Genomic DNA, 27,350 nt, shown 5'->3' on the forward strand with positions numbered 1-27,350 from the left:
AAGATGATGGTTAATTTGTCTCACTTAATTTAAATTCGAATTATTATCTTGCACTCTCGGCAACGGCCATATCACGCTGAAAACACCGGTTCTCGTCCGACCACCGAAGTTAAGCAGAGTGGAGCGCAGTCAGTACTTCGAAACTCTGCGTGCCGTTGGCTTTTTCACTTTCGTTTCCTCTTTTAAATTCCATCAGATATGAAAAAAGCAATCATATCTTCTTTTTGTTATTGTTTTATAAAGATGAAGGTTAATTTAATTCAAATTATTAAATAGCACTCTCGGCAACGGCCATATTGCGCTGAAAACACCGGTTCTCGTCCGATCACCGAAGTTAAGCAGCGTCGAGCGCAGTCAGTACTTGGGAGGGAGACCACTTAGGAACACTGCGTGCCGTTGGCTTTTTCGTTTTTTTTTTCCTCTTTTAAATTTTATTAGATATGAAAAAAGCAAACAGGTTTTTTTTTGTTATTGTTTTAAAAAGATGAAGGTCAAATTGTCTCACTTAATTTAAATTCGAATTATTATCTAGCACTCTAGGCAACGCCCATATCACGCTGAAAACAACGGTTCTCGTCCGATCACCGAAGTTAAGCAGCGTCGAGCGCATACAGTACTTGGGAATACTGCGTGCCGTTGGCTTTTTCACTTTTGTTTCCTCTTTTAAATTCCACCAGATATGAAAAAAGCAAACGTATCTTCTTTTTGTTATTGTTTTATAAAGATGAAGGTTAATTAAATTCAAATTATTAACTAGCACTCTCGGCAACGGCCATATCACGATGAATACACCGGTTCTCGTCCGATAACCGAAGTTAAGCAGCGTCGAGCGCAGTCAGCACTTGGGAGGGCGACCACTTAGGAACACTGCGTGCCGTTAGCTTTTTCACATTTTTTTTCCTCTTTTAAATTCCAATAGATTTGAAAAAAGCAAATTTATTTTCTTTTTGTTATTGTTTTAAAAAGATGATGGTTAATTTGTCTCACTTAATTTAAATTCGAATTATTATCTTGCACTCTCGGCAACGGCCATATCACGCTGAAAACACCGGTTCTCGTCCTACCACCGAAGTTAAGCAGCGTCGAGCGCAGTCAGTACTTCGAAACTCTGCGTGCCGTTGGCTTTTTCACTTTCGTTTCCTCTTTTAAATTCCATCAGATATGAAAAAAGCAATCATATCTTCTTTTTGTTATTGTTTTATAAAGATGAAGGTTAATTAAATTCAAATTATTAAATAGCACTCTCGGCAACGGCCATATCGCGCTGAAAACACCGGTTCTCGTCCGATCACCGAAGATAAGCAGCGTAGAGCGCAGTCAGCACTTGGGAGGGCGACCACTTAGGAACACTGCGTGCCGTTAGCTTTTTCACATTTTTTTTCCTCTTTTAAATTCCAATAGATTTGAAAAAAGCAAACTTATTTTCTTTTTGTTATTGTTTTAAAAAGATGATGGTTAATTTGTCTCACTTAATTTAAATTCGAATTATTATCTTGCACTCTCGGCAACGGCCATATCACGCTGAAAACACCGGTTCTCGTCCGACCACCGAAGTTAAGCAGAGTGGAGCGCAGTCAGTACTTCGAAACTCTGCGTGCCGTTGGCTTTTTCACTTTCGTTTCCTCTTTTAAATTCCATCAGATATGAAAAAAGCAATCATATCTTCTTTTTGTTATTGTTTTATAAAGATGAAGGTTAATTTAATTCAAATTATTAAATAGCACTCTCGGCAACGGCCATATTGCGCTGAAAACACCGGTTCTCGTCCGATCACCGAAGTTAAGCAGCGTCGAGCGCAGTCAGTACTTGGGAGGGAGACCACTTAGGAACACTGCGTGCCGTTGGCTTTTTCGTTTTTTTTTTCCTCTTTTAAATTTTATTAGATATGAAAAAAGCAAACAGGTTTTTTTTTGTTATTGTTTTAAAAAGATGAAGGTCAAATTGTCTCACTTAATTTAAATTCGAATTATTATCTAGCACTCTAGGCAACGCCCATATCACGCTGAAAACAACGGTTCTCGTCCGATCACCGAAGTTAAGCAGCGTCGAGCGCATACAGTACTTGGGAATACTGCGTGCCGTTGGCTTTTTCACTTTTGTTTCCTCTTTTAAATTCCACCAGATATGAAAAAAGCAAACGTATCTTCTTTTTGTTATTGTTTTATAAAGATGAAGGTTAATTAAATTCAAATTATTAACTAGCACTCTCGGCAACGGCCATATCACGATGAATACACCGGTTCTCGTCCGATAACCGAAGTTAAGCAGCGTCGAGCGCAGTCAGCACTTGGGAGGGCGACCACTTAGGAACACTGCGTGCCGTTAGCTTTTTCACATTTTTTTTCCTCTTTTAAATTCCAATAGATTTGAAAAAAGCAAACTTATTTTCTTTTTGTTATTGTTTTAAAAAGATGATGGTTAATTTGTCTCACTTAATTTAAATTCGAATTATTATCTTGCACTCTCGGCAACGGCCATATCACGCTGAAAACACCGGTTCTCGTCCGACCACCGAAGTTAAGCAGCGTCGAGCGCAGTCAGTACTTCGAAACTCTGCGTGCCGTTGGCTTTTTCACTTTCGTTTCCTCTTTTAAATTCCATCAGATATGAAAAAAGCAATCATATCTTCTTTTTGTTATTGTTTTATAAAGATGAAGGTTAATAAAATTCAAATTATTAAATAGCACTCTCGGCAACGGCCATATTGCGCTGAAAACACCGGTTCTCGTCCGATCACCGAAGTTAAGCAGCGTCGAGCGCAGTCAGTACTTGGGAGGGAGACCAGTTAGGAACACTGCGTGCCGTTGGCTTTTTCGTTTTTTTTTCCTCTTTTAAATTTTAATAGATATGAAAAAAGCAAACAGGTTTTTTTTTGTTATTGTTTTAAAAAGATGAAGGTCAAATTGTCTCACTTAATTTAAATTCGAATTATTATCTAGCACTCTAGGCAACGCCCATATCACGCTGAAAACAACGGTTCTCGTCCGATCACCGAAGTTAAGCAGCGTCGAGCGCATACAGTACTTGGGAATACTGCGTGCCGTTGGCTTTTTCACTTTTGTTTCCTCTTTTAAATTCCACCAGATATGAAAAAAGCAAACGTATCTTCTTTTTGTTATTGTTTTATAAAGATGAAGGTTAATTAAATTCAAATTATTAGCTAGCACTCTCGGCAACGGCCATATTGCGCTGAAAACACCGGTTCTCGTCCGATCACCGAAGTTAAGCAGCGTCGAGCGCAGTCAGTACTTGGGAGGGAGACCACTTAGGAACACTGCGTGCCGTTGGCTTTTTCGTTTTTTTTTTCCTCTTTTAAATTTTATTAGATATGAAAAAAGCAAACAGGTTTTTTTTTTGTTATTGTTTTAAAAAGATGAAGGTCAAATTGTCTCACTTAATTTAAATTCGAATTATTATCTAGCACTCTAGGCAACGCCCATATCACGCTGAAAACAACGGTTCTCGTCCGATCACCGAAGTTAAGCAGCGTCGAGCGCATACAGTACTTGGGAATACTGCGTGCCGTTGGCTTTTTCACTTTTGTTTCCTCTTTTAAATTCCACCAGATATGAAAAAAGCAAACGTATCTTCTTTTTGTTATTGTTTTATAAAGATGAAGGTTAATTAAATTCAAATTATTAACTAGCACTCTCGGCAACGGCCATATCACGATGAATACACCGGTTCTCGTCCGATAACCGAAGTTAAGCAGCGTCGAGCGCAGTCAGCACTTGGGAGGGCGACCACTTAGGAACACTGCGTGCCGTTAGCTTTTTCACATTTTTTTTCCTCTTTTAAATTCCAATAGATTTGAAAAAAGCAAACTTATTTTCTTTTTGTTATTGTTTTAAAAAGATGATGGTTAATTTGTCTCACTTAATTTAAATTCGAATTATTATCTTGCACTCTCGGCAACGGCCATATCACGCTGAAAACACCGGTTCTCGTCCGACCACCGAAGTTAAGCAGAGTGGAGCGCAGTCAGTACTTCGAAACTCTGCGTGCCGTTGGCTTTTTCACTTTCGTTTCCTCTTTTAAATTCCATCAGATATGAAAAAAGCAATCATATCTTCTTTTTGTTATTGTTTTATAAAGATGAAGGTTAATTAAATTCAAATTATTAAATAGCACTCTCGGCAACGGCCATATTGCGCTGAAAACACCGGTTCTCGTCCGATCACCGAAGTTAAGCAGCGTCGAGCGCAGTCAGTACTTGGGAGGGAGACCACTTAGGAACACTGCGTGCCGTTGGCTTTTTCGTTTTTTTTTTCCTCTTTTAAATTTTATTAGATATGAAAAAAGCAAACAGGTTTTTTTTTTGTTATTGTTTTAAAAAGATGAAGGTCAAATTGTCTCACTTAATTTAAATTCGAATTATTATCTAGCACTCTAGGCAACGCCCATATCACGCTGAAAACAACGGTTCTCGTCCGATCACCGAAGTTAAGCAGCGTCGAGCGCATACAGTACTTGGGAATACTGCGTGCCGTTGGCTTTTTCACTTTTGTTTCCTCTTTTAAATTCCACCAGATATGAAAAAAGCAAACGTATCTTCTTTTTGTTATTGTTTTATAAAGATGAAGGTTAATTAAATTCAAATTATTAACTAGCACTCTCGGCAACGGCCATATCACGATGAATACACCGGTTCTCGTCCGATAACCGAAGTTAAGCAGCGTCGAGCGCAGTCAGCACTTGGGAGGGCGACCACTTAGGAACACTGCGTGCCGTTAGCTTTTTCATATTTTTTTTCCTCTTTTAAATTCCAATAGATTTGAAAAAAGCAAACTTATTTTCTTTTTGTTATTGTTTTAAAAAGATGATGGTTAATTTGTCTCACTTAATTTAAATTCGAATTATTATCTTGCACTCTCGGCAACGGCCATATCACGCTGAAAACACCGGTTCTCGTCCTACCACCGAAGTTAAGCAGCGTCGAGCGCAGTCAGTACTTCGAAACTCTGCGTGCCGTTGGCTTTTTCACTTTCGTTTCCTCTTTTAAATTCCATCAGATATGAAAAAAGCAATCATATCTTCTTTTTGTTATTGTTTTATAAAGATGAAGGTTAATTAAATTCAAATTATTAAATAGCACTCTCGGCAACGGCCATATCGCGCTGAAAACACCGGTTCTCGTCCGATCACCGAAGATAAGCAGCGTCGAGCGCAGTCAGTACTTGGGAGGGAGACCACTTAGGAACACTGCGTGCCGTTGGCTTTTTCACTTTTTTTTTCCTCTTTTAAATTTTAATAGATATGAAACAAGTTGGGAAAACCAAAATATTACCTCTCCGAGTCAAGAGGTCTACTACTACAAACTTATTTACCTAGATATGGAATTATTTCACTTTTTTGAAGTAAAAATTTACGAAATATTGAAGCAGTATTCCAAACGTAGCGAATGTACAGTAAAGCAGACGACATTTCACATCGAATAAGGATAAATCTTGGTTACATGGAAATCAGTTAATGGGGAAAAGAACAGGAAATGAAGTCTACGCTTCAGTTGTTTACCCTATATTCTGATAGCTACATTCACAACTGGTTTGCAGTGTAAACACTATCGTCTCGTCTCACCTCAACAATATTCTTAGTTTGCCAACATGAATGTTAACGTTAAATAACACCAAAACTAAATTTTAGCTAGACGCACTAATAGTCAATGCGCACCATAAAGAGAATAATAAGTCTGTAGCTACTACCAGTTTACCATAAGCCCTTTTACTAATCTAATTGCCACCATGATCTTTTCTTCTATTATAAAATCTTAACCTGATTAGTCAAAAATGTCTTGATTAGAATCAAGTCCTAAAAAGTATCGATAAGACTGAGGTTATCACTTGACTGAAGGATCAGATATTAACTTTTCTTTTTAATTGAAACTTAAAGGCATGCTTAAGAAAAAACAACGTTCCATTACCGTTTTCCGTTGAAATAACTTATTTTACAGGTAATCAATTTCAAAAATTTACTTATCTCGGGTTTTCGGGCACAATTCCATTCCCCCAAAACATTTTATCATTACATTAATTACTTTTGAGAGAGTACGTGTATGACATTGAGTTTTAAAAGGTTCCCTCATTTGTGCCCGGCATGCTTCGCAGTGGATACGTTTTAAAACAATGGCGGAAAATTAAGTAGGGACAGTTAGATTTTTACTCGTGGTTATGCAAAATGATGTAATGTCTAGTGTACTTCAGTCAACAGTCATACTGTTCATTCTCATAGCTCAGGACATGATTAATGCTGCTCACTATTTCTCTCTCTAGTTTCAAACAATGGTTAGAGACCATTCAGTGCCGCAGGTCGCACATGAATATATTTCAACTACAGTTTACATCAATTCTCCGTGGTCGTACTATTAGAGGGTTAAGCACTAATTTGTTCAGAACATGTCTCGAAAGTGTGCTTGTTATAAGTTTTTAAAGCAGTGTTGCCAATGTGTGGGTAATTTCCCACATCGTGGGAGATTTAGGTTTGGTTTTAGGCTCTGTGGGGAAAAAGTAATATTTTTCCGAAATCAATCAAATGTCGGAATTTTCCTGTTCAAGGGTTAATAGTGCAAAATTTTCAAAAATGCACTAATTTTAACTGCACAGTTAAAATAAGTGCATTTTCGAAAATTTTATTCGGTTTAATAATTTCAAGCGACATTTTGAAATAAATTCGGTGATTTTAAGTTTGGCACTGAAAAAAAGAAAGCATATTTTGAGAATTTTAAAGCTTTAAAGCATTTGTACATATTGTCAAAGCCATGCGGAGTGATATTCCATATTAAACTTAGTATGATAAAATAGTCCAGATAAATATGACTGTAAAAAAGGGGGTGTGGGAAATGCGGCAAATTTTTAAAATGGAAGTGGGAACATCCACTTTCTAACATTAGCAACACTGATTTGAAGGTTTTGGTCATGGCTAAACAGACCGCTCATTCAGTTTTTTATTGTTTTAAAGCTTATTTTGACACGTTATCTCTGAAAAGTAATTAATGTAATGATAAAATGTTTTGGGGGAATGGAATTGTGCCCGAAAACCCGAGATAAGTAAATTTTTGAAATTGATTACCTGTAAAATAAGTTATTTCAACGGAAAACGGTAATGGAACGTTGTTTTTTCTTAAGCATGCCTTTAAGTTTCAATTAAAAAGAAAAGTTAATATCTGATCCTTCAGTCAAGTGATAACCTCAGTCTTATCGATACTTTTTAGGACTTGATTCTAATCAAGACATTTTTGACTAATATCTGTTCCTTCAGTCTTCATTTTAATTAAGATTGTTAAGAAACTGTTTTACATTTTCAAAATCTACACTAAGCAGAAACATATATAAAAGCGACCGTAACTTTAGCTCAATCAGTCATTTATTTATAATGATACTCCAAAAAATAAAAACGTAACTCATTGAAAGTTTGTATTCTTATTGTAATTAACATAATACAATTTTTTACAACCCTTTATTGAAACGCGGGGCGCTCCCCTAAAAATTCCACAAATCGAACCAAATTGACAGTTTTACACAATTTTTTAAGACGCTGATTTATGTCTGTTTAACCTTTAGCTCAAACTTTTCATAAGCCCAATATGAAATTCGGATATCCTTAAAACTTCTCAAAGACGATCCAAGATTATCAATTTCGAACTTTTTTGTAGCATTAACTAAAGGCCCGTTCAGACGACACTCTTTTTCTCGCTACGCTCGCTGTGCTGAGCTCATCAGATTTTCTGGCTTCACCAGCCTCTAGAAAATGCACTGTTCACACGGTCAAAATTTTCTCATTCTTGATCTCGGGAAAGCGAGAAAAAAAGTTGAAAAAATTCAACTTTTTTTTCTCTCTTTGCTCGGCACAGCCAATAGAGTGCTTCCGAAATGACGTCATTCTTTGTTGTGTAGTCTGCTACTCTGTGGAAATGTGTTTTCTTCGGTTTCGCTGGTTCGAATCCCTTGAAATTTTAATGAGATATATATTGAAGGGTTATAAATTATCGTGTGCAAAGTTTTAAAACGAATATTTCTTTTCTTAAAAAAGGTTTAAATTATGCATATATAAAACTTTAATGAATTTTTTGGAAAACAACTAATCGTTTTAAAACTTTGCACGATAATTTAAAATCCTTATCAGTAAAATTTTAAGGGATTCGGACCAGTGAAACCGAAGAAAACACATTTCTACAAAGTAGCAGACTACACAACAAAGAATAACGTCATTTCGGAAGCACTCTATTGGCTGTGCCGAGCAAAGAGAGAAAAAAAGTTGAATTTTTTCAACTTTTTTTCTCGCTTTCCCGAGATCAAGAATGAGAAAATTTTGACCGTGTGAACAGTGCATTTTCTAGAGGCTGGTGAAGCCAGAAAATCTGATGAGCTCAGCACAGCGAGCGTAGCGAGAAAAAGAGTGTCGTCTGAACGGGCCTTAACGTCTGTTTGATATTAAGCTTATAAACCTTAAACACAATATAGTCAGGGCAATGAAGACTCAATTTATAAGGGCTACCCTAAAAGTCCACAAAGGTGATCCAAGATTGTTAAAAATACGCCTAAAAAGTGCCCTCTTCAAAATATGTAGCCGGGGAAAAGAGAGCGTGATCGAGTGGGCTATGCTAGTGGGTATTTTGGTAGTAAGTAACGGGGGTTGGGACTCCAGGCATAGCCCGCTCCATCACGCACTCGACAACGCAAAGCAACTCGCGCCAGCGTGGGAAATAAGGCGGTAACACAGGGCAAATGACGAGTTTAAAAATTGCCTGGTACAGTTCAAAAATTAAATCGGAGGGGGGTCAGTGGTCCACGAGACTACTAAAAAATTCAAGGGTAACCAGAGTCCACACATTAAAATTCTAATACTTTAATTATCCACTTCCTTAGCTTAGCAGACGACGTGCTCTGGCCAATGGTCAGGGACCAGTTTATTTATTCCAAGTCAGGAGGGTCTCTGGCCTAATGTCCAGTTTAAAAAAATCCTTATTTCCCACCCTGACTCGCGCTATAGCGCAAGCAGCTTGCGACGTGTTGCGCGTGATCGAGTAGGCTATGGTCCGGTCAAAAGAAATCTTCAGATCAGCGTTGCAAATAAGGCTGTGGCACCGGGAAAATGACCAGTTTAAAAATTAAATCGGAGGGTGAGCAGTGGTCCACACGACCATAATGGAAATTCTAGGGTAACCAGGGTCCAGACATTATCTCAACTATTTTAATTACCCACTTCTTTAGTTTAGCAGACGCCGCGCCCTGGTCAATGGTCATGGACCAGTTTATTTATTTATTCCTGGGCAGGGGGTCGCTGGCCCAATGTCTAGTTTTAAAAAAATTCCTATTTCCCACCCTGATTCAGTTGGGAGTCCTGGAGCTCCTAAAGTCCAGAGATGCATATGACAAGGATTCATTTCTCATAAGCGAGAATGGCCAACTCTGTTGTGTAAGAGACAGCCTGACAGCCTGGTATTTTTTTACTTCTAATAGCGTTTTCCTTATAGCGATTTCCACTGACTGCTCGCGGAGCGCTCCCATGGAGCTATATAAATGGGAGAAGTAGTTCTCGGCTTCGTTAAAGACTGTTTATGCTAAATCAGGGTCTCCTATATTTATTGCTCCATGGGAGCGCTCCGAGAGCAGTAAGTGGAATTCGCTATTAGGGTCCTCGCGGAGCGCTCCCATGGAGGAATAAAATTAGGAGATCCTATGCTTCAAAAACAGTCTTTAACGAAGCTGGAAACTACTACTACCATTTTTATTGCTCCTTGGGAGCGCTCCGCGAGGACCCAAAGGAAAACGCTATAAGTCAGCTGGGTTTTCACCTTATGAGAACAATTAATTATGTGTCTCTTTGATATTTAGCTCTGATAATTTCAGAAACTTAATAAAAAGTAGTGTTATGTATTTAACCAGAATTTATTTTATTGAAATTTATTAATAATTATTTAATTAAAAAAAATTGTAATACTATTTTAAGAGCTCGACATTTTCTATCCATTATCCACAAATTAGTAATTAATTTGAATGAAAAATAGGTGGATATCTTTTATTAATTGGGAAATAATGCACACACTTTACATTTAAATTTTAGAAGTCAATTTATTATTTACTTTGTGTATATAATATTCAGCATTATTTTCACTAAGGAAATAAACTAATTACCTACGACTACGAGGAATTAACTAGTATATATATGTTTAAAATTATAATTTAATCGTTTCAAAACTAATATGGTTTTGAACCGGTTTTTGTGATTTAGTTATTAAAATTTGTGATTATCGATTGGTCAATATTGAAAATCAACCAATGGTGGAACTAATTTTTTTTAAACTCAATGAAACTGAAATATCAATGAATCATCTACTGAAAGAGGTATTAACCTATTTTTTTTTTAATTCAAAATAAGGTAAATAAGGATTAGATGGCCGCTTGCTGCTTCAAACAAGATTTTTAATCACGAAGAGAATATTTTTTTAATTTTGGTCAAATTTAGATATTCGGTAATCGAGTTGATATTTATAAAGCCCTTTTTGCTCATGTCTATTTTAAACTTTAATCACAGATTTCGCTTACCATTTTACAAGCATAATAAACACTACTGAAGGGCGCAAATCTATCTGTGATCGGTAATGGTGACCAATATAGCAATTTGCCCAATTAATCAGTTTGAACTTCATTTGCACATTTCTATTCGTTAATTTGAAATGTTGCGAGAAATTTGAATGGAATATTAGTAGATATCTCTTTCAGTAGATAATTTTTGATGTTGATATTTAAGATTCATTGAGTTAAAAAAATTGGTATTGGTATTTCAAGTAAGCTTAGATATCAACATCGGTGAATTTACGATATGGGCTTATGATGTTAGTCTGTTTATAAGATTAAGTCGTTACTTTAAGTGTCACTAGACAGTATCTACCTCCAAAATCGAGAGTTAGTAACTTTATAACCATCTCCTAGTCAGAGGATATCCGAGGGTCAATTTCTTATATCATTGACTGACGAAGGCTCACTATAGCTTAGTCAACTTTTGGCAAGGCCTAATACCGTTTTTGCATGACTGTCGCCGTCAAATTCCTTTTAAAGCATAGATCATTAGATCATATAGTATCCACCCTTGATTTTCATTACGCAACACACGTTGGATTCGTAAACCTCGACGTGCACCACGATTAGAAGCATTAAAATGCAAAAACAACACACTGACCGCATACATTTTTGGTAAATAACAGAGTCACTCACTACAGCTGTTTTCGGGGGAATCGGGGCTGAACGAGCGACCGAGAGGGCGTAAAAGAAAAAGCCTCCGGCGGCCGGTCTCTTAAAGGGGGTAGTTTCGAGGGAACGAAATTCAAATGCAAGGCGCGTCCCTTCAACAAAAAACATTGAATTCGTTAATACGGACGTTTTAGGCAATTATAATATTGAAATTTTATACAATTAAGTAATATTTAAGAAAACAAAGCACTACTTTCAAAGTCTAAACTTTTAAAGTACGACGATACGAGAAGGCGAAGTAACGGGCAACGAGAAATAAACATTTTTATAAACGGCAAAAATTAACGTTAAGCCAAGGCTTAGCGCAATTTCACCGCCTTAAAAAAAGTGCCAAGTTTACAAATAGATTGTGGGACAATAAAAAGGTGGAAAATTATGAAATTAGGCTTATATTAAAGCTTGAAACCTACTTTATATTATATTTAAAATCCATCCATGAGCAAATCCTCAAAACATATGAAAATGACAACGAAAAAGGACCCACTCTAAAATGTTTTCCCCTTAAAAAAAAATGGCGGCCACAAACGGGGTGAAAAAGGGGAAAAGAGCTATTAAAGCAGTCTTATCTCACTATCGATAGGCCATTTCAACCAAAAGGCATTAAGAATAAACAATCGGATTATTATGAGGCAACTATACGTAAAAAAAGGCCAATATTGGTCGCGCTGATATCTACTAATAAAACAGTGTATCCATGCTAAAATATCGCAGATTGGGGTAGTTTTTAAAATTTTAAATTAAACATACTTAAAATTAATTTTTCTCAAAAACCTTAAAAATGGTCCTAGAACAAGGTTTAAATTTTGATATAAAACCGTTCCCAAACGTAACAAACGAATATTTCATTTCAAAAGGGTGGCGACAAAATGGCTAAATTTGAAAAAAACTCCATGTTATTTCTATGGGAAAATTTAACTTTTTCACCAAAAGGGCTGATTAATTTTATGGAAATGAAAACCACCCTTAGCAACTTTATTTTTTATACAATAAACTAATGGGTGGATCTTCTTGAAATTTTAACCACATATTGAGGGCCCGAATTGTAGTTCTGTGGAATTTTTTCAAAGCAGTTAATACGATACAAAAAAAGTTATAACCAATCAAAAAACCATCCTTATACATTGAAGTCGGTATGAGGTCTTATCTAAGAGAGCTATCGCTCTCCTAGAATTATTTAATAGTGTATTTAACTTTTACTCTGAACCGTTAATGTCTCTTCATTTCAGACACGAAAATCAAAGCCAAAAGTTTACTTCACCTCAGGCCTCAATTATTTACTCTTTGTTTCACTAAGACTATTGCGAATAACGCTTGTTATACCCGCCGGAGTCTAGGTCTTAGTTTTCTTCATGAAATCACTAAACCAAGGATTATTCTATATACAGATGTAGTATAGCTTAAGTAATAAATTAACAGCCATTTCAAATAACAATATTAAAAAAATCTTTGGAATATCAAAATGAAACAGAGTTTTAAAGCCACAAAAGTACTAAATGCATCATAATTACGAAAAATACTTCCACATATTCACTTTATATTATGGAAAAAGGGAATATTAAGGTTCTGTATGATTTCTTAACACATCAACACAAGGCTAACTGCTAACGCGACGCACTAGTGTAACAATGGACGGACACACACAGACAAAAACATAAGCTGCTTTTTAACTCTTTCCGTATTAATTTTGAGTTGAGAAACAAGATTATCTTAAATATTAAAATAAATATAATTAGTATTAAATATTTTCTTCGTCAGTTGTTTGCCTTATTGAGCGTTACATCGTTTTGATAAAGAACAATTAAACATTCTTCAGAGACCTGACTAATACTGGCGTTTGAAATGAGGCATACGCCGGTTGCTTCGCCTTGCTCAAATAGGTAGTATATAAGGGTGTCGAACTACACTTCAAAGCAAGAACAACCGCAATTGCGAAAACCTTTGGTGGACAACCCACTCTAGGGAGGCTAGACGTTTCTCGTAACCCTAGCTGATCGCCGCGAATGTCTTAAACCAAACGATGACGATGGAGTTCGAAGGCAATGAGACAGATTGGTGTCTATGTGGAATAGACGGAAGACCAGTAGATGGTGGTGTTTAGAAGCCAGTATGCACAGACTGGTGTCCAAGTGGGATGGACAAAGACCAGAAGATGGTGGTGATTAGAAGCCAGTATGTACAGACTGGTGTCCAAGTGGAATGGACGAAGACCAGAAAATGGTGGTGATTAGAAGCCAGTATATACAGACTGGTGTCCATGTGGGATGAACGAAGACAAAAAGATGGTGGTGATTAGAAGCCAGTAAGTACAGACTGGTGTCCGTGTGGGATGGACAAAGAAAAGAAGATGGTGGTGTGAGAACTCAAGTAGAGGAGCCATTTCCGTGACTGTGAAAGCAGTTCGGAAATGGCGAACACGTTTGCTCCGATTTGGAAACTGCGAACGCGGTCACGTGGGTGTAACAACAGACACACACACACACAGACAGACACACAGACACACACGATCGTTACAGAACCTCTCCGTGACATACGTCACTCGGAGAGGTAAAAAGCAAACATGTTTTTTTTTGTTATTGTTTTAAAATGATGAAGGTTAATTTGTCTCACTTAATTTAAATTCGAATTATTAACTAGCACTCTCGGCAACGGCCATATCACGCTGAATACACCGGTTCTCGTCCGATAACCGAAGTTAAGCAGCGTCGAGCGCATACAGTACTTGGGAATACTGCGTGCCGTTGGCTTTTTCACTTTTGTTTCCTCTTTCAAATTCCACCAAATATGAAAAAAGCAAACATATCTTCTTTTTGTTATTGTTTTATAAAGATGAAAGTTAATTAAATTAAAATTATTAACTAGCACTCTCGGCAACGGCCATATCACGCTGAATACACCGGTTCTCGTCCGATAGCCGAAGTTAAGCAGCGTCGAGCGCAGTCACTACCTGGGAGGGAGACCACTAAGGAACACTGCGTGCCGTTGGCTTTTTCACTTTTTTTCCTCTTTTAAATTTTAATAGATATGAAAAAAGCAAACATGTTTTCATTTTGTTATTGTTTTATAAAGATGAAAGTTAATTAAATTAAAATTATTAACTAGCACTCTCGGCAACGGCCATATCACGCTGAATACACCGGTTCTCGTCCGATAGCCGAAGTTAAGCAGCGTCGAGCGCAGTCACTACCTGGGAGGGAGACCACTAAGGAACACTGCGTGCCGTTGGCTTTTTCACTTTTTTTCCTCTTTTAAATTTTAATAGATATGAAAAAAGCAAACATATTTTCTTTTTGTTATTGTTTTAAAAAGATGAAGGTTAATTTGTCTCACTTAATTTAAATTCGAATTATTATCTAGCACTCTCGGCAACGGCCATATCACGCTGAATACACCGGTTCTCGTCCGATAGCCGAAGTTAAGCAGCGTCGAGCGCAGTCACTACCTGGGAGGGAGACCACTAAGGAACACTGCGTGCCGTTGGCTTTTTCACTTTTTTTCCTCTTTTAAATTTTAATTGATATGAAAAAAGCAAACAGGTTTTTTTTTGTTATTGTTTTAAAAAGATGAAGGTCAAATTGTCTCACTTAATTTAAATTCGAATTATTATCTAGCACTCTAGGCAACGGCCATATCACGCTGAAAACACCGGTTCTCGTCCGATCACCGAAGTTAAGCAGCGTCGAGCGCATACAGTACTTGGGAATACTGCGTGCCGTTGGCTTTTTCACTTTTGTTTCCTCTTTTAAATTGCAAAAGATATGAAAAAAGCAAACGTATCTTCTAGTTGTTATTGTTTTATAAAGATGAAGGTTAATTAAATTCAAATTATTAACTAGCACTCTCGGCAACGGCCATATCACACTGAATACACCGGTTCTCGTCCGATAACCGAAGTTAAGCAGCGTCGAGCGCAGTCAGTACTTGGGAGGGCGACCACTTAGGAACACTGCGTGCCGTTAGCTTTTTCACTTTTTTTTCCTCTTTTAAATTCCAATAGATATGAAAAAAGCAAACATATTTTCTTTTTGTTATTGTTTTAAAAAGATGAAGGTTAATTTGTCTCATTTAATTTAAATTCGAATTATTATCTAGCACTCTCGGCAACGGCCATATCACGCTGAGAACACCGGTTCTCGTCCGACCGCCGACGTTAGCAGCGTCGAGCGCAGTCAGTACTTGGGAATACTGCGTGCAACGGCCATATCACGCTGAAAACACCGGTTCACGTCCGATTACCGAAGTTAAGCAGCGTCGAGAGCATACAGTACTTGGGAATACTGCGTGCCGTTGGATTTTTCACTTTTGTTTCTTCTTTCAAATTCCACCAGATATGAAAAAAGCAAACATATCTTCTTTTTGTTATTGTTTTATAAAGATGAAAGTTAATTAAATTCAAATTATTAACTAGCACTCTCGGAAACGGCCATATCACGCTGAATACACCGGTTCTCGTCCGATTACCGAAGTTAAGCAGCGTCGAGCACAGTCAGTACTTGGGAGGGAGACCACTTAGGAACACTGCGTGCCGTTGGCTTTTTCGTTTTTTTTTCCTCTTTTAAATTTTAATAGATATGAAAAAAGCAAACAGGTTTTTTTATTGTTATTGTTTTAAAAAGATGAAGGTCAAATTGTCTCACTTAATTTAAATTCGAATTATTATCTAGCACTCTAGGCAACGGCCATATCACGCTGAAAACACCGGTTCTCGTCCAATCACCGAAGTTAAGCAGCGTCGAGCGCATACAGTACTTGGGAATACTGCGTGCCGTTGGCTTTTTCACTTTTGTTTCCTCTTTTAAATTCCACCAGATATGAAAAAAGCAAACGTATATTCTTTTTCTTATTGTTTTATAAAGATGAAGGTTAATTAAATTCAAATTATTAACTAGCACTCTCGGCAACGGCTATATCACGCTGAATACACCGGTTCTCGTCCGATATCCGAAGTTAAGCAGCGTCGAGCGCAGTCAGTACTTTGGAGGGCGACCACTTAGGAACACTGCGTGCCGTTAGCTTTTTCACTTTTTTTTTCCTCTTTTAAATTCCAATAGATTTGAAAAAAGCAAACTTATTTTCTTTTTGTTATTGTTTTAAAAAGATGATGGTTAATTTGTCTCACTTAATTTAAATTCGAATTATTATCTAGCACTCTCGGCAACGGCCATATCACGCTGAAAACACCTGTTCTCGTCCGACCACCGAAGTAAAGCAGCGTCGAGCGCAGTCAGTACTTCGAAACTCCTCGTGCCGTTGGCTTTTTCACTTTCGTTTCCTCTTTTAAATTCCATCAGATATGAAAAAAGCAATCATATCTTCTTTTTGTTATTGTTTTATAAAGATGAAGGTTAATTAAATTCAAATTATTAAATAGCACTCTCGGCAACGGCCATATCGCGCTGAAAACACCGGTTCTCGTCCGATCACCGAAGTTAAGCAGCGTCGAGCGCAGTCAGTACTTGGAAACTCTGCGTGCCGTTGGCTTTTTCACTTTTATTTCCTCTTTTAAATTCCATCAGATATGAAAAAAGCAAACATATCTTCTTTTTGTTATTGTTTTATAAAGATGAAGGTTAATTAAATTCAAATTATTAAATAGCACTCTCGGCAACGGCCATATCACGCTGAAAACACCAATTCAAACAAAAGTGAAAAAGCCAACGGCACGCAGTATTCCCAAGTACTGACTGCGCTCGACGCTACTAACGTCGGCGATCGGACGAGAACCGGTGTTCTCAGCGTGATATGGCCGTTGCCGAGAGTGCTAGATAATAATTCGAATTTAAATTAAGTGAGACAAATTAACCTTCATCTTTTTAAAACAATAACAAATAGAAAATATGTTTGCTTTTTTCATATCTATTGGAATTTAAAAGAGGAAAAAAAAGTGAAAAAGCTAACGGCACGCAGTGTTCCTAAGTGGTCGCCCTCCCAAGTACTGACTGCGCTCGACGCTGCTTAACTTCGGTAATCGGACGTGAACCGGTGTTTTCAGCGTGATTTGGCCGTTGCCGAGAGTGCTAGTTAATAATTCGAATTTAAATTAAGTGAGACAAATTAACCTTTATCATTTTAAAACAATAACAAAAAGAAAACATGTTTGCTTTTTTCATATCTATTAAAATTTAAAAGAGGAAAAAAAGTGAAAAAGCCAACCGCACGCAGTGTTCCTAAGTGGTCTCCCTCCCAAGTAGTGACTGCGCTCCACGCTGCTTAACTTCGGTTATCGGACGAGAACCGGTGTATTCAGCGTGATATGGCCGTTGCCGAGAGTGCTAGTTAATAATTTGAATTTAATTAACTTTCATCTTTATAAAACAATAACAAAAAAGAAGATATGTTTGCTTTTTTCATATCTGGTGGAATTTGAAAGAGGAAACAAAAGTGAAAAAGCAAACGGCACGCAGTATTCCCAAGTACTGACTGCGCTCGACGCTGCTAACCTCGGCGATCGGACGAGAACCGGTGTTCTCAGCGTGATATGGCCGTTGCCGAGAGTGCTAGATAATAATTCGAATTTAAATTAAGTGAGACAAATTAACCTTCATCATTTTAAAACAATAACAAAAAGAAAACATGTTTGCTTTTTTCATATCTATTAAAATTTAAAAGAGGAAAAAAAAGTGAAAAAGCTAACCGCACGCAGTGTTCCTAAGTGGTCTCCCTCCCAAGTAGTGACTGCGCTCGACGCTGCTTAACTTGGGTTATGGGACGAGAATCGGTGTATTCAGCGTGATATGGCCGTTTCCGAGAGTGCTAGTTAATAATTTTAATTTAATTAACTTTCATCTTTATAAAACAATAAAAAAAAGAAGATATGTTTGCTTTTTTCATATCTGGTGGAATTTGAAAGAGGAAACAAAAGTGAAAAAGCAAACGGCACGCAGTATTCCCAAGTACTGACTGCGCTCGACGCTGCTAACGTCGGCGATCGGACGAGAACCGGTGTTCTCAGCGTGATATGGCCGTTGCCGAGAGTGCTAGATAATAATTCGAATTTAAATTAAGTGAGACAAATTAATCTTCATCTTTTTAAAACAATAACAAATAGAAAATATGTTTGCTTTTTTCATATCTATTGGAATTTAAAAGAGGAAAAAAAAGTGAAAAAGCTAACGGCACGCAGTGTTCCTAAGTGGTCGCCCTCCTAAGTACTGACTGCGCTCGACGCTGCTTAACTTCGGTTATCGGACGAGAACCGGTGTATTCAGCGTGATACGGCCGTTGCCGAGAGTGCTAGTTAATAATTTGAATTTAATTAACCTTCATCTTTATAAAACAATAACAAAAAGAAGATATGTTTGCTTTTTTCATATCTGGTGGAATTTGAAAGAGGAAACAAAAGTGAAAAAGCCAACGGCACGTAGTATTCCCAAGTACTGTATGCGCTCGACGCTGCTTAACTTCGGTGAACGGACGTGAACCGGTGTTTTCAGCGTGATATGGCCGTTGCCGAGAGTGCTAGTTAATAATTCGAATTTAAATTAAGTGAGACAAATTAACCTTCATCATTTTAAAACAATAACAAAAAGAAAACCTGTTTGCTTTTTACATATCTATTAAAATTTAAAAGAGGAAAAAAAAGTGAAAAAGCCAACGGCACGCAGTGATCCTAAGTGGTCTCCCTCCCAAGTAATGACTGCGCTCGACGCTGCTTAACTTCGGTTATGGGACGAGAATCGGTGTATTCAGCGTGATATGGCCGTTTCCGAGAGTGCTAGTTAATAATTTGAATTTAATTAACTTTCATCTTTATAAAACAATAACAAAAAGAAGATATGTTTGCTTTTTCATATCTGGTGGAATTTGAAAGAAGAAACAAAAGTGAAAAAGCAAACGGCACGCAGTATTCCCAAGTACTGACTGCGCTCGACGCTGCTAACGTCGGCGATCGGACGAGAACCGGTGTTCTCAGCGTGATATGGCCGTTGCCGAGAGTGCTAGATAATAATTCGAATTTAAATTAAGTGAGACAAATTAACCTTCATCTTTTTAAAACAATAACAAATAGAAAATATGTTTGCTTTTTTCATATCTATTGGAATTTAAAAGAGGAAAAACAAGTGAAAAAGCTAACGGCACGCAGTGTTCCTAAGTGGTCGCCCTCCCAAGTACTGACTGCGCTCGACGCTGCTTAACTTCGGTTATCGGACGAGAACCGGTGTATTCAGCGTGATACGGCCGTTGCCGAGAGTGCTAGTTAATAATTTGAATTTAATTAACCTTCATATTTATAAAACAATAACAAAAAGAAGATATGTTTGCTTTTTTCATATCTGGTGGAATTTAAAAGAGGAAACAAAAGTGAAAAATCCAACGGCACGCAGTATTCCCAAGTACTGTATGCGCTAGACGCTGCTTAACTTCGGTAATCGGACGTGAACCGGTGTTTTCAGCGTGATTTGGCCGTTGCCGAGAGTGCTAGTTAATAATTCGAATTTAAATTAAGTGAGACAAATTAACCTTCATCATTTTAAAACAATAACAAAAAGAAAACCTGTTTGCTTTTTACATATCTTTTAAAATTTAAAAGAGGAAAAAAAGTGAAAAAGCCAACGGCACGCAGTGATCCTAAGTGGTCTCCCTCCCAAGTAATGACTGCGCTCGACGCTGCTTAACTTCGGTTATGGGACGTGAACCGGTGTTTTCAGCGTGATTTGGCCGTTGCCGAGAGTGCTAGTTAATAATTCGAATTTAAATTAAGTGAGACAAATTAACCTTCATCATTTTAAAACAATAACAAAAAGAAAACCTGTTTGCTTTTTACATATCTATTAAAATTTAAAAGAGGAAAAAAAAGTGAAAAAACCAACGGCACGCAGTGTTCCTAAGTGGTCTCCCTCCCAAGTAATGACTGCGCTCGACGCTGCTTAACTTCGGTTATCGGACGAGAACCGGTGTATTCAGCGAGATAAGGCCGTTGCCGAGAGTGCTAGTTAATAATTTGAATTTAATTAACCTTCATCTTTATAAAACAATAACAAAAAGAAGATATGTTTGCTTTTTTCATATCTGGTGGAATTTGAAAGAGGAAACAAAAGTGAAAAAGCCAACGGCACGTAGTATTCCCAAGTACTGTATGCGCTCGACGCTGCTTAACTTCGGTGAACGGACGTGAACCGGTGTTTTCAGCGTGATATGGCCGTTGCCGAGAGTGCTAGTTAATAATTCGAATTTAAATTAAGTGAGACAAATTAACCTTCATCATTTTAAAACAATAACAAAAAGAAAACCTGTTTGCTTTTTACATATCTATTAAAATTTAAAAGAGGAAAAAAAAGTGAAAAAGCCAACGGCACGCAGTGATCCTAAGTGGTCTCCCTCCCAAGTAATGACTGCACTCGACGCTGCTTAACTTCGGTTATGGGACGAGAATCGGTGTATTCAGCGTGATATGGCCGTTTCCGAGAGTGCTAGTTAATAATTTGAATTTAATTAACTTTCATCTTTATAAAACAATAACAAAAAGAAGATATGTTTGCTTTTTCATATCTGGTGGAATTTGAAAGAAGAAACAAAAGTGAAAAAGCAAACGGCACGCAGTATTCCCAAGTACTGACTGCGCTCGACGCTGCTAACGTCGGCGATCGGACGAGAACCGGTGTTCTCAGCGTGATATGGCCGTTGCCGAGAGTGCTAGATAATAATTCGAATTTAAATTAAGTGAGACAAATTAACCTTCATCTTTTTAAAACAATAACAAATAGAAAATATGTTTGCTTTTTTCATATCTATTGGAATTTAAAAGAGGAAAAACAAGTGAAAAAGCTAACGGCACGCAGTGTTCCTAAGTGGTCGCCCTCCCAAGTACTGACTGCGCTCGACGCTGCTTAACTTCGGTTATCGGACGAGAACCGGTGTATTCAGCGTGATACGGCCGTTGCCGAGAGTGCTAGTTAATAATTTGAATTTAATTAACCTTCATATTTATAAAACAATAACAAAAAGAAGATATGTTTGCTTTTTTCATATCTGGTGGAATTTAAAAGAGGAAACAAAAGTGAAAAATCCAACGGCACGCAGTATTCCCAAGTACTGTATGCGCTAGACGCTGCTTAACTTCGGTAATCGGACGTGAACCGGTGTTTTCAGCGTGATTTGGCCGTTGCCGAGAGTGCTAGTTAATAATTCGAATTTAAATTAAGTGAGACAAATTAACCTTCATCATTTTAAAACAATAACAAAAAGAAAACCTGTTTGCTTTTTACATATCTTTTAAAATTTAAAAGAGGAAAAAAAGTGAAAAAGCCAACGGCACGCAGTGATCCTAAGTGGTCTCCCTCCCAAGTAATGACTGCGCTCGACGCTGCTTAACTTCGGTTATGGGACGTGAACCGGTGTTTTCAGCGTGATTTGGCCGTTGCCGAGAGTGCTAGTTAATAATTCGAATTTAAATTAAGTGAGACAAATTAACCTTCATCATTTTAAAACAATAACAAAAAGAAAACCTGTTTGCTTTTTACATATCTATTAAAATTTAAAAGAGGAAAAAAAAGTGAAAAAACCAACGGCACGCAGTGTTCCTAAGTGGTCTCCCTCCCAAGTAATGACTGCGCTCGACGCTGCTTAACTTCGGTTATCGGACGAGAACCGGTGTATTCAGCGAGATAAGGCCGTTGCCGAGAGTGCTAGTTAATAATTTTAATTTAATTAACTTTCATCTTTATAAAACAATAACAAAAAGAAGATATGTTTGCTTTTTTCATATCTGGTGGAATTTAAAAGAGGAAACAAAAGTGAAAAAGCCAACGGCACGCAGTATTCCCAAGTACTGACTGCGCTCGACGCTGCTTAACTTCGGTAATCGGACGTGAACCGGTGTTTTCAGCGTGATTTGGCCGTTGCCGAGAGTGCTAGTTAATAAATCGAATTTAAATTAAGTGAGACAAATTAACCTTCATCATTTTAAAACAATAACAAAAAGAAAACATGTTTGCTTTTTTCATATCTATTAAAATTTAAAAGAGGAAAAAAAGTGAAAAAGCCAACGGCACGCAGTGATCCTAAGTGGTCTCCCTCCCAAGTAATGACTGCGCACGACGCTGCTTAACTTCGGTTATGGGACGTGAATCGGTGTATTCAGCGTGATATGGCCGTTTCCGAGAGTGCTAGTTAATAATTTGAATTTAATTAACTTTCATCTTTATAAAACAATAACAAAAAGAAGATATGTTTGCTTTTTTCATATCTGGTGGAATTTGAAAGAAGAAACAAAAGTGAAAAATCCAACGGCACGCAGTATTCCCAAGTACTGTATGCGCTAGACGCTGCTTAACTTCGGTAATCGGACGTGAACCGGTGTTTTCAGCGTGATTTGGCCGTTGCCGAGAGTGCTAGTTAATAATTCGAATTTAAATTAAGTGAGACAAATTAACCTTCATCATTTTAAAACAATAACAAAAAGAAAACATGTTTGCTTTTTACATATCTTTTAAAATTTAAAAGAGGAAAAATAGTGAAAAAGCCAACGGCACGCAGTGATCCTAAGTGGTCTCCCTCCCAAGTAATGACTGCGCTCGACGCTGCTTAACTTCGGTTATGGGACGTGAACCGGTGTTTTCAGCGTGATTTGGCCGTTGCCGAGAGTGCTAGTTAATAATTCGAATTTAAATTAAGTGAGACAAATTAACCTTCATAATTTTAAAACAATAACAAAAAGACAACCTGTTTGCTTTTTACATATCTATTAAAATTTAAAAGAGGAAAAAAAAGTGAAAAAACCAACGGCACGCAGTGTTCCTAAGTGGTCTCCCTCCCAAGTAATGACTGCGCTCGACGCTGCTTAACTTCGGTTATCGGACGAGAACCGGTGTATTCAGCGAGATAAGGCCGTTGCCGAGAGTGCTAGTTAATAATTTTAATTTAATTAACTTTCATCTTTATAAAACAATAACAAAAAGAAGATATGTTTGCTTTTTTCATATCTGGTGGAATTTAAAAGAGGAAACAAAAGTGAAAAAGCCAACGGCACGCAGTATTCCCAAGTACTGACTGCGCTCGACGCTGCTTAACTTCGGTAATCGGACGTGAACCGGTGTTTTCAGCGTGATTTGGCCGTTGCCGAGAGTGCTAGTTAATAAATCGAATTTAAATTAAGTGAGACAAATTAACCTTCATCATTTTAAAACAATAACAAAAAGAAAACATGTTTGCTTTTTTCATATCTATTAAAATTTAAAAGAGGAAAAAAAGTGAAAAAGCCAACGGCACGCAGTGATCCTAAGTGGTCTCCCTCCCAAGTAATGACTGCGCACGACGCTGCTTAACTTCGGTTATGGGACGTGAATCGGTGTATTCAGCGTGATATGGCAGTTGCCGAGAGTGCTAGTTAATAATTTTAATTTAATTAACTTTCATCTTTATAAAACAATAACAAAAAGAAGATATGTTTGCTTTTTTCATATCTGGTGGAATTTAAAAGAGGAAACAAAAGTGAAAAAGCCAACGGCACGCAGTATTCCCAAATACTGACTGCGCTCGACGCTGCTTAACTTCGGTAATCGGACGTGAACCGGTGTTTTCAGCGTGATTTGGCCGTTGCCGAGAGTGCTAGTTAATAAATCGAATTTAAATTAAGTGAGACAAATTAACCTTCATCATTTTAAAACAATAACAAAAAGAAAACATGTTTGCTTTTTTCATATCTATTAAAATTTAAAAGAGGAAAAACAAGTGAAAAAGCTAACGGCACGCAGTGTTCCTAAGTGGTCGCCCTCCCAAGTACTGACTGCGCTCGACGCTGCTTAACTTCGGTTATCGGACGAGAACCGGTGTATTCAGCGTGATACGGCCGTTGCCGAGAGTGCTAGTTAATAATTTGAATTTAATTAACCTTCATATTTATAAAACAATAACAAAAAGAAGATATGTTTGCTTTTTTCATATCTGGTGGAATTTAAAAGAGGAAACAAAAGTGAAAAATCCAACGGCACGCAGTATTCCCAAGTACTGTATGCGCTAGACGCTGCTTAACTTCGGTAATCGGACGTGAACCGGTGTTTTCAGCGTGATTTGGCCGTTGCCGAGAGTGCTAGTTAATAATTCGAATTTAAATTAAGTTAGACAAATTAACCTTCATCATTTTAAAACAATAACAAAAAGAAAACATGTTTGCTTTTTACATATCTTTTAAAATTTAAAAGAGGAAAAATAGTGAAAAAGCCAACGGCACGCAGTGATCCTAAGTGGTCTCCCTCCCAAGTAATGACTGCGCTCGACGCTGCTTAACATCGGTTATGGGACGAGAATTGGTGTATTCAGCGTGATATGGCCGTTTCCGAGAGTGCTAGTTAATAATTTGAATTTAATTAACTTTCATCTTTATAAAACAATAACAAAAAGAAGATATGTTTGCTTTTTTCATATCTGGTGGAATTTGAAAGAGGAAACAAAAGTGAAAAAGCAAACGGCACGCAGTATTCCCAAGTACTGACTGCGCTCGACGCTGCTAACGTCGGCGATCGGACGAGAACCGGTGTTCTCAGCGTGATATGGCCGTTGCCGAGAGTGCTAGATAATAATTCGAATTTAAATTAAGTGAGACAAATTAACCTTCATCTTTTTAAAACAATAACAAATAGAAAATGTTTGCTTTTTTCATATCTATTGGAATTTAAAAGAGGAAAAAAAAGTGAAAAAGCTAACGGTACGCAGTGTTCCTAAGTGGTCGCCCTCCCAAGTACTGACTGCGCTCGACGCTGCTTAACTTCGGTTATCGGACGAGAACCGGTGTATTCAGCGTGATACGGCCGTTGCCGAGAGTGCTAGTTAATAATTTGAATTTAATTAACCTTCATCTTTATAAAAAAATAACAAAAAGAAGATATGTTTGCTTTTTTCATATCTGGTGGAATTTAAAAGAGGAAAAAAAAGTGAAAAAGCCAACGGCACGCAGTATTCCCAAGTACTGACTGCGCTCGACGCTGCTAACGTCGGCGATCGGACGAGAACCGGTGTTCTCAGCGTGATATGGCCGTTGCCGAGAGTGCTAGATAATAATTCGAATTTAAATTAAGTGAGACAAATTAACCTTCATCTTTTTAAAACAGTAACAAAAAGAAAATATGTTTGCTTTTTTCATATCTTTTGGAATTCAAAAGAGGAAAAAAAAAGTGAAAAAGCTAACGGCACGCAGTGTTCTTAAGTGGTCGCCCTCCCAAATACTGACTGCGCTCGACGATGCTTAGCTTCGGTTATCGTACGAGAACCGGTGTTTTCAGCGTGATATGGCCGTTGCCGAGAGTGCTAGTTAATAATTCGAATTTAAATTAAGTGAGACAAATTAACCTTCATCATTTTAAAACAATAACAAAAAAAACATGTTTGCTTTTTTCATATCTATTAAAATTTAAAAGAGGAAAAAAAAGTGAAAAAGCCAACGGCACGCAGTGTTCCTAAGTGGTCTCCCTCCCAAGTACTGACTGCGCTCGACGCTGCTTAACTTCGGTGATCGGACGAGAGCCGCTGTATTCAGCGTGATGTGGTCGTTGCCGAGAGTGCTAGTTAATAATTCGAATTTAAATTAAGTGAGACAAATTAACCTTCATCATTTTAAAACAATAACAAAATGAAAACATGTTTGCTTTTTTCATATCTATTAAAATTTAAAAGAGGAAAAAAAAGTGAAAAAGCCAACGGCACGCAGTGTTCCTAAGTGGTCTCCCTCCCAAGTAGTGACTGCGCTCGACGCTGCTTAACTTCGGTTATCGGACGAGAACCGGTGTATTCAGGGTAATATGGCCGTTGCCGAGAGTGCTAGTTAATAATTTTAATTTAATTAACTTTCATCTTTATAAAACAATAACAAAAAGAAGATATGTTTGCTTTTTTCATATTTGGTGGAATTTGAAAGAGGAAACAAAAGTGAAAAAGCAAACGGTACGCAGTATTTCCAAGTACTGTATGCGCTCGACGCTGCTTAACTTCGGTGATCGGACGAGAACCGGTGTTTTCAGCGTGATATGGCCGTTGCCGAGAGTGCTAGTTAATAATTCGAATTTAAATTAAGTGAGACAAATTAACCTTCATCATTTTAAAACAATAACAAAAAAAACATGTTTGCTTTTTTCATATCTATTAAAATTTAAAAGAGGAAAAAAAAGTGAAAAAGCCAACGGCACGCAGTGTTCCTAAGTGGTCACCCTCCCAAGTACTGACTGCGCTCGACGCTGCTTAACTTCGTTGATCGGACGAGAGCCGCTGTATTCAGCGTGATGTGGTCGTTGCCGAGAGTGCTAGTTAATAATTCGAATTTAAATTAAGTGAGACAAATTAACCATCATCTTTTTAAAACAATAACAAAAAGAAAATAAGTTTGCTTTTTTCAAATCTATTGGAATTTAAAAGAGGAAAAAAAAGTGAAAAAGCCAACGGCACGCAGTGTACCTAAGTGGTCTCCCACCCAAGTAGTGACTGCGCTAGACGCTGCTTAACTTCGGTTATCGGACGAGAACCGGTGTATTCAGCGTGATATGGCCGTTGCCGAGAGTGCTAGTTAATAATTTGAATTTAATTAACATTCATCTTTATTAAACAATAAGAAAAAGAAGATATGTTTGCTTTTTCCATATCTGATGGAATTTTAAAGAGGGAAATGCTTTTTTCATATCTATTAAAATTTAAAAGACGAAAAAAAAATTGACACTGTTTCTCGTCCGATCGCCGAAGTTAAGCAGCGTCGAGCGCAGTCAGTACTTGGAAACTCTGCGTGCCGTTGGCTTTTAAACTTTTGTTTCCTCTTTAAAATTACATCAGATATGAAAAAAGCAAACATATTTTCTTTTTGTTATTGTTTTAAAAAGATGAAGGTTAATTTGTCTCACTTAATTTAAATTCGAATTATTATCTAGCACTCTCGGCAACGGCCATATCACGCTGAAAACACCGGTTCTCGTCCGATCACCGCAGTTAAGCAGCGTCGAGCGCAGTCAGTACTTGAAAACTCTGCGTGCCGTTGGCTTTTTCACTTTTGTTTCCTCTTTTAAATTCCATCAGATATGAAAAAAGCAAACATATCTTCTTTTTGTTATTTTTTTATAAAGATGAAGGTTAATTAAATTCAAATTATTAAATAGCACTCTCGGCAACGGCCATATCAAGCTGAAAACACCG

At 37.4% G+C, this 27,350-nt stretch overlaps 1 long non-coding RNA gene, 6 other non-coding genes and 43 pseudogenes across 7 annotated transcripts; 26 read left to right on the plus strand and 24 right to left on the minus strand.

The window, feature by feature from the left end:
- The first annotated feature begins 58 nt into the window (after positions 1-58).
- Positions 59-161, plus strand: LOC149715321 (5S ribosomal RNA; annotated as a pseudogene).
- A 122-nt stretch (positions 162-283) lies between these two features.
- On the plus strand, positions 284-402 carry LOC149715322 (5S ribosomal RNA). Its single transcript, XR_016373629.1, has one exon. It is a non-coding gene; the product is annotated as a 5S ribosomal RNA (ribosomal RNA).
- Positions 403-764: 362 nt separating this feature from the next.
- On the plus strand, positions 765-883 carry LOC149715323 (5S ribosomal RNA; annotated as a pseudogene).
- A 363-nt stretch (positions 884-1,246) lies between these two features.
- On the plus strand, positions 1,247-1,365 carry LOC149715324 (5S ribosomal RNA; annotated as a pseudogene).
- Positions 1,366-1,503: 138 nt separating this feature from the next.
- LOC149715325 (5S ribosomal RNA) lies at positions 1,504-1,606 on the plus strand (annotated as a pseudogene).
- Positions 1,607-1,728: 122 nt separating this feature from the next.
- On the plus strand, positions 1,729-1,847 carry LOC149715326 (5S ribosomal RNA). Its single transcript, XR_016373630.1, has one exon. It is a non-coding gene; the product is annotated as a 5S ribosomal RNA (ribosomal RNA).
- Positions 1,848-2,209: 362 nt separating this feature from the next.
- LOC149715327 (5S ribosomal RNA) lies at positions 2,210-2,328 on the plus strand (annotated as a pseudogene).
- Positions 2,329-2,466: 138 nt separating this feature from the next.
- Positions 2,467-2,569, plus strand: LOC149715328 (5S ribosomal RNA; annotated as a pseudogene).
- Positions 2,570-2,691: 122 nt separating this feature from the next.
- LOC149715329 (5S ribosomal RNA) lies at positions 2,692-2,810 on the plus strand. Its single transcript, XR_016374253.1, has one exon. It is a non-coding gene; the product is annotated as a 5S ribosomal RNA (ribosomal RNA).
- Positions 2,811-3,171: 361 nt separating this feature from the next.
- LOC149715330 (5S ribosomal RNA) lies at positions 3,172-3,290 on the plus strand. Its single transcript, XR_016373631.1, has one exon. It is a non-coding gene; the product is annotated as a 5S ribosomal RNA (ribosomal RNA).
- Positions 3,291-3,653: 363 nt separating this feature from the next.
- Positions 3,654-3,772, plus strand: LOC149715331 (5S ribosomal RNA; annotated as a pseudogene).
- A 138-nt stretch (positions 3,773-3,910) lies between these two features.
- Positions 3,911-4,013, plus strand: LOC149715332 (5S ribosomal RNA; annotated as a pseudogene).
- A 122-nt stretch (positions 4,014-4,135) lies between these two features.
- Positions 4,136-4,254, plus strand: LOC149715333 (5S ribosomal RNA). Its single transcript, XR_016373632.1, has one exon. It is a non-coding gene; the product is annotated as a 5S ribosomal RNA (ribosomal RNA).
- Positions 4,255-4,617: 363 nt separating this feature from the next.
- On the plus strand, positions 4,618-4,736 carry LOC149715334 (5S ribosomal RNA; annotated as a pseudogene).
- A 363-nt stretch (positions 4,737-5,099) lies between these two features.
- LOC149715335 (5S ribosomal RNA) lies at positions 5,100-5,218 on the plus strand. The gene has a single exon (XR_016373625.1). It is a non-coding gene; the product is annotated as a 5S ribosomal RNA (ribosomal RNA).
- Positions 5,219-9,989: 4,771 nt separating this feature from the next.
- On the minus strand, positions 9,990-12,025 carry LOC149715336 (uncharacterized). The gene is made up of 2 exons (XR_016371518.1): positions 11,657-12,025; positions 9,990-11,338 (listed from the first exon to the last, which is right to left on the minus strand). It is a non-coding gene; the product is annotated as an uncharacterized LOC149715336 (long non-coding RNA).
- Positions 12,026-13,887: 1,862 nt separating this feature from the next.
- Positions 13,888-13,990, plus strand: LOC149715337 (5S ribosomal RNA; annotated as a pseudogene).
- A 122-nt stretch (positions 13,991-14,112) lies between these two features.
- Positions 14,113-14,231, plus strand: LOC149715338 (5S ribosomal RNA; annotated as a pseudogene).
- A 121-nt stretch (positions 14,232-14,352) lies between these two features.
- Positions 14,353-14,471, plus strand: LOC149715339 (5S ribosomal RNA; annotated as a pseudogene).
- Positions 14,472-14,607: 136 nt separating this feature from the next.
- Positions 14,608-14,726, plus strand: LOC149715340 (5S ribosomal RNA; annotated as a pseudogene).
- Positions 14,727-14,861: 135 nt separating this feature from the next.
- LOC149715341 (5S ribosomal RNA) lies at positions 14,862-14,964 on the plus strand (annotated as a pseudogene).
- Positions 14,965-15,086: 122 nt separating this feature from the next.
- LOC149715342 (5S ribosomal RNA) lies at positions 15,087-15,205 on the plus strand (annotated as a pseudogene).
- Positions 15,206-15,658: 453 nt separating this feature from the next.
- On the plus strand, positions 15,659-15,777 carry LOC149715343 (5S ribosomal RNA; annotated as a pseudogene).
- A 137-nt stretch (positions 15,778-15,914) lies between these two features.
- On the plus strand, positions 15,915-16,017 carry LOC149715344 (5S ribosomal RNA; annotated as a pseudogene).
- A 122-nt stretch (positions 16,018-16,139) lies between these two features.
- Positions 16,140-16,258, plus strand: LOC149715345 (5S ribosomal RNA; annotated as a pseudogene).
- A 363-nt stretch (positions 16,259-16,621) lies between these two features.
- LOC149715346 (5S ribosomal RNA) lies at positions 16,622-16,724 on the plus strand (annotated as a pseudogene).
- A 410-nt stretch (positions 16,725-17,134) lies between these two features.
- On the minus strand, positions 17,135-17,253 carry LOC149715347 (5S ribosomal RNA; annotated as a pseudogene).
- Positions 17,254-17,389: 136 nt separating this feature from the next.
- Positions 17,390-17,508, minus strand: LOC149715348 (5S ribosomal RNA; annotated as a pseudogene).
- An 842-nt stretch (positions 17,509-18,350) lies between these two features.
- On the minus strand, positions 18,351-18,469 carry LOC149715349 (5S ribosomal RNA; annotated as a pseudogene).
- A 122-nt stretch (positions 18,470-18,591) lies between these two features.
- Positions 18,592-18,694, minus strand: LOC149715350 (5S ribosomal RNA; annotated as a pseudogene).
- Positions 18,695-19,310: 616 nt separating this feature from the next.
- Positions 19,311-19,429, minus strand: LOC149715351 (5S ribosomal RNA; annotated as a pseudogene).
- A 361-nt stretch (positions 19,430-19,790) lies between these two features.
- Positions 19,791-19,909, minus strand: LOC149715352 (5S ribosomal RNA; annotated as a pseudogene).
- A 137-nt stretch (positions 19,910-20,046) lies between these two features.
- On the minus strand, positions 20,047-20,165 carry LOC149715353 (5S ribosomal RNA; annotated as a pseudogene).
- A 122-nt stretch (positions 20,166-20,287) lies between these two features.
- On the minus strand, positions 20,288-20,390 carry LOC149715354 (5S ribosomal RNA; annotated as a pseudogene).
- Positions 20,391-21,006: 616 nt separating this feature from the next.
- Positions 21,007-21,125, minus strand: LOC149715355 (5S ribosomal RNA; annotated as a pseudogene).
- Positions 21,126-21,486: 361 nt separating this feature from the next.
- LOC149715356 (5S ribosomal RNA) lies at positions 21,487-21,605 on the minus strand (annotated as a pseudogene).
- A 137-nt stretch (positions 21,606-21,742) lies between these two features.
- Positions 21,743-21,861, minus strand: LOC149715357 (5S ribosomal RNA; annotated as a pseudogene).
- A 122-nt stretch (positions 21,862-21,983) lies between these two features.
- LOC149715358 (5S ribosomal RNA) lies at positions 21,984-22,086 on the minus strand (annotated as a pseudogene).
- A 616-nt stretch (positions 22,087-22,702) lies between these two features.
- Positions 22,703-22,821, minus strand: LOC149715359 (5S ribosomal RNA; annotated as a pseudogene).
- A 137-nt stretch (positions 22,822-22,958) lies between these two features.
- On the minus strand, positions 22,959-23,077 carry LOC149715360 (5S ribosomal RNA; annotated as a pseudogene).
- A 122-nt stretch (positions 23,078-23,199) lies between these two features.
- On the minus strand, positions 23,200-23,302 carry LOC149715361 (5S ribosomal RNA; annotated as a pseudogene).
- Positions 23,303-23,679: 377 nt separating this feature from the next.
- LOC149715362 (5S ribosomal RNA) lies at positions 23,680-23,782 on the minus strand (annotated as a pseudogene).
- Positions 23,783-23,919: 137 nt separating this feature from the next.
- Positions 23,920-24,038, minus strand: LOC149715363 (5S ribosomal RNA; annotated as a pseudogene).
- Positions 24,039-24,877: 839 nt separating this feature from the next.
- LOC149715364 (5S ribosomal RNA) lies at positions 24,878-24,996 on the minus strand (annotated as a pseudogene).
- A 362-nt stretch (positions 24,997-25,358) lies between these two features.
- LOC149715365 (5S ribosomal RNA) lies at positions 25,359-25,477 on the minus strand (annotated as a pseudogene).
- A 135-nt stretch (positions 25,478-25,612) lies between these two features.
- LOC149715366 (5S ribosomal RNA) lies at positions 25,613-25,731 on the minus strand (annotated as a pseudogene).
- Positions 25,732-25,868: 137 nt separating this feature from the next.
- Positions 25,869-25,987, minus strand: LOC149715367 (5S ribosomal RNA; annotated as a pseudogene).
- A 360-nt stretch (positions 25,988-26,347) lies between these two features.
- Positions 26,348-26,466, minus strand: LOC149715368 (5S ribosomal RNA; annotated as a pseudogene).
- Positions 26,467-26,603: 137 nt separating this feature from the next.
- LOC149715369 (5S ribosomal RNA) lies at positions 26,604-26,722 on the minus strand (annotated as a pseudogene).
- A 373-nt stretch (positions 26,723-27,095) lies between these two features.
- On the plus strand, positions 27,096-27,198 carry LOC149715370 (5S ribosomal RNA; annotated as a pseudogene).
- Positions 27,199-27,350: the final 152 nt, after the last annotated feature.

The sequence above is a fragment of the Phalangium opilio genome, unplaced genomic scaffold (genome assembly GCF_054372755.1).
Source record: "Phalangium opilio isolate 3A_F unplaced genomic scaffold, DU_Popi_V2 ptg000009l_1, whole genome shotgun sequence".
NCBI classification, from domain to species: domain Eukaryota; kingdom Metazoa; phylum Arthropoda; class Arachnida; order Opiliones; family Phalangiidae; genus Phalangium; species Phalangium opilio.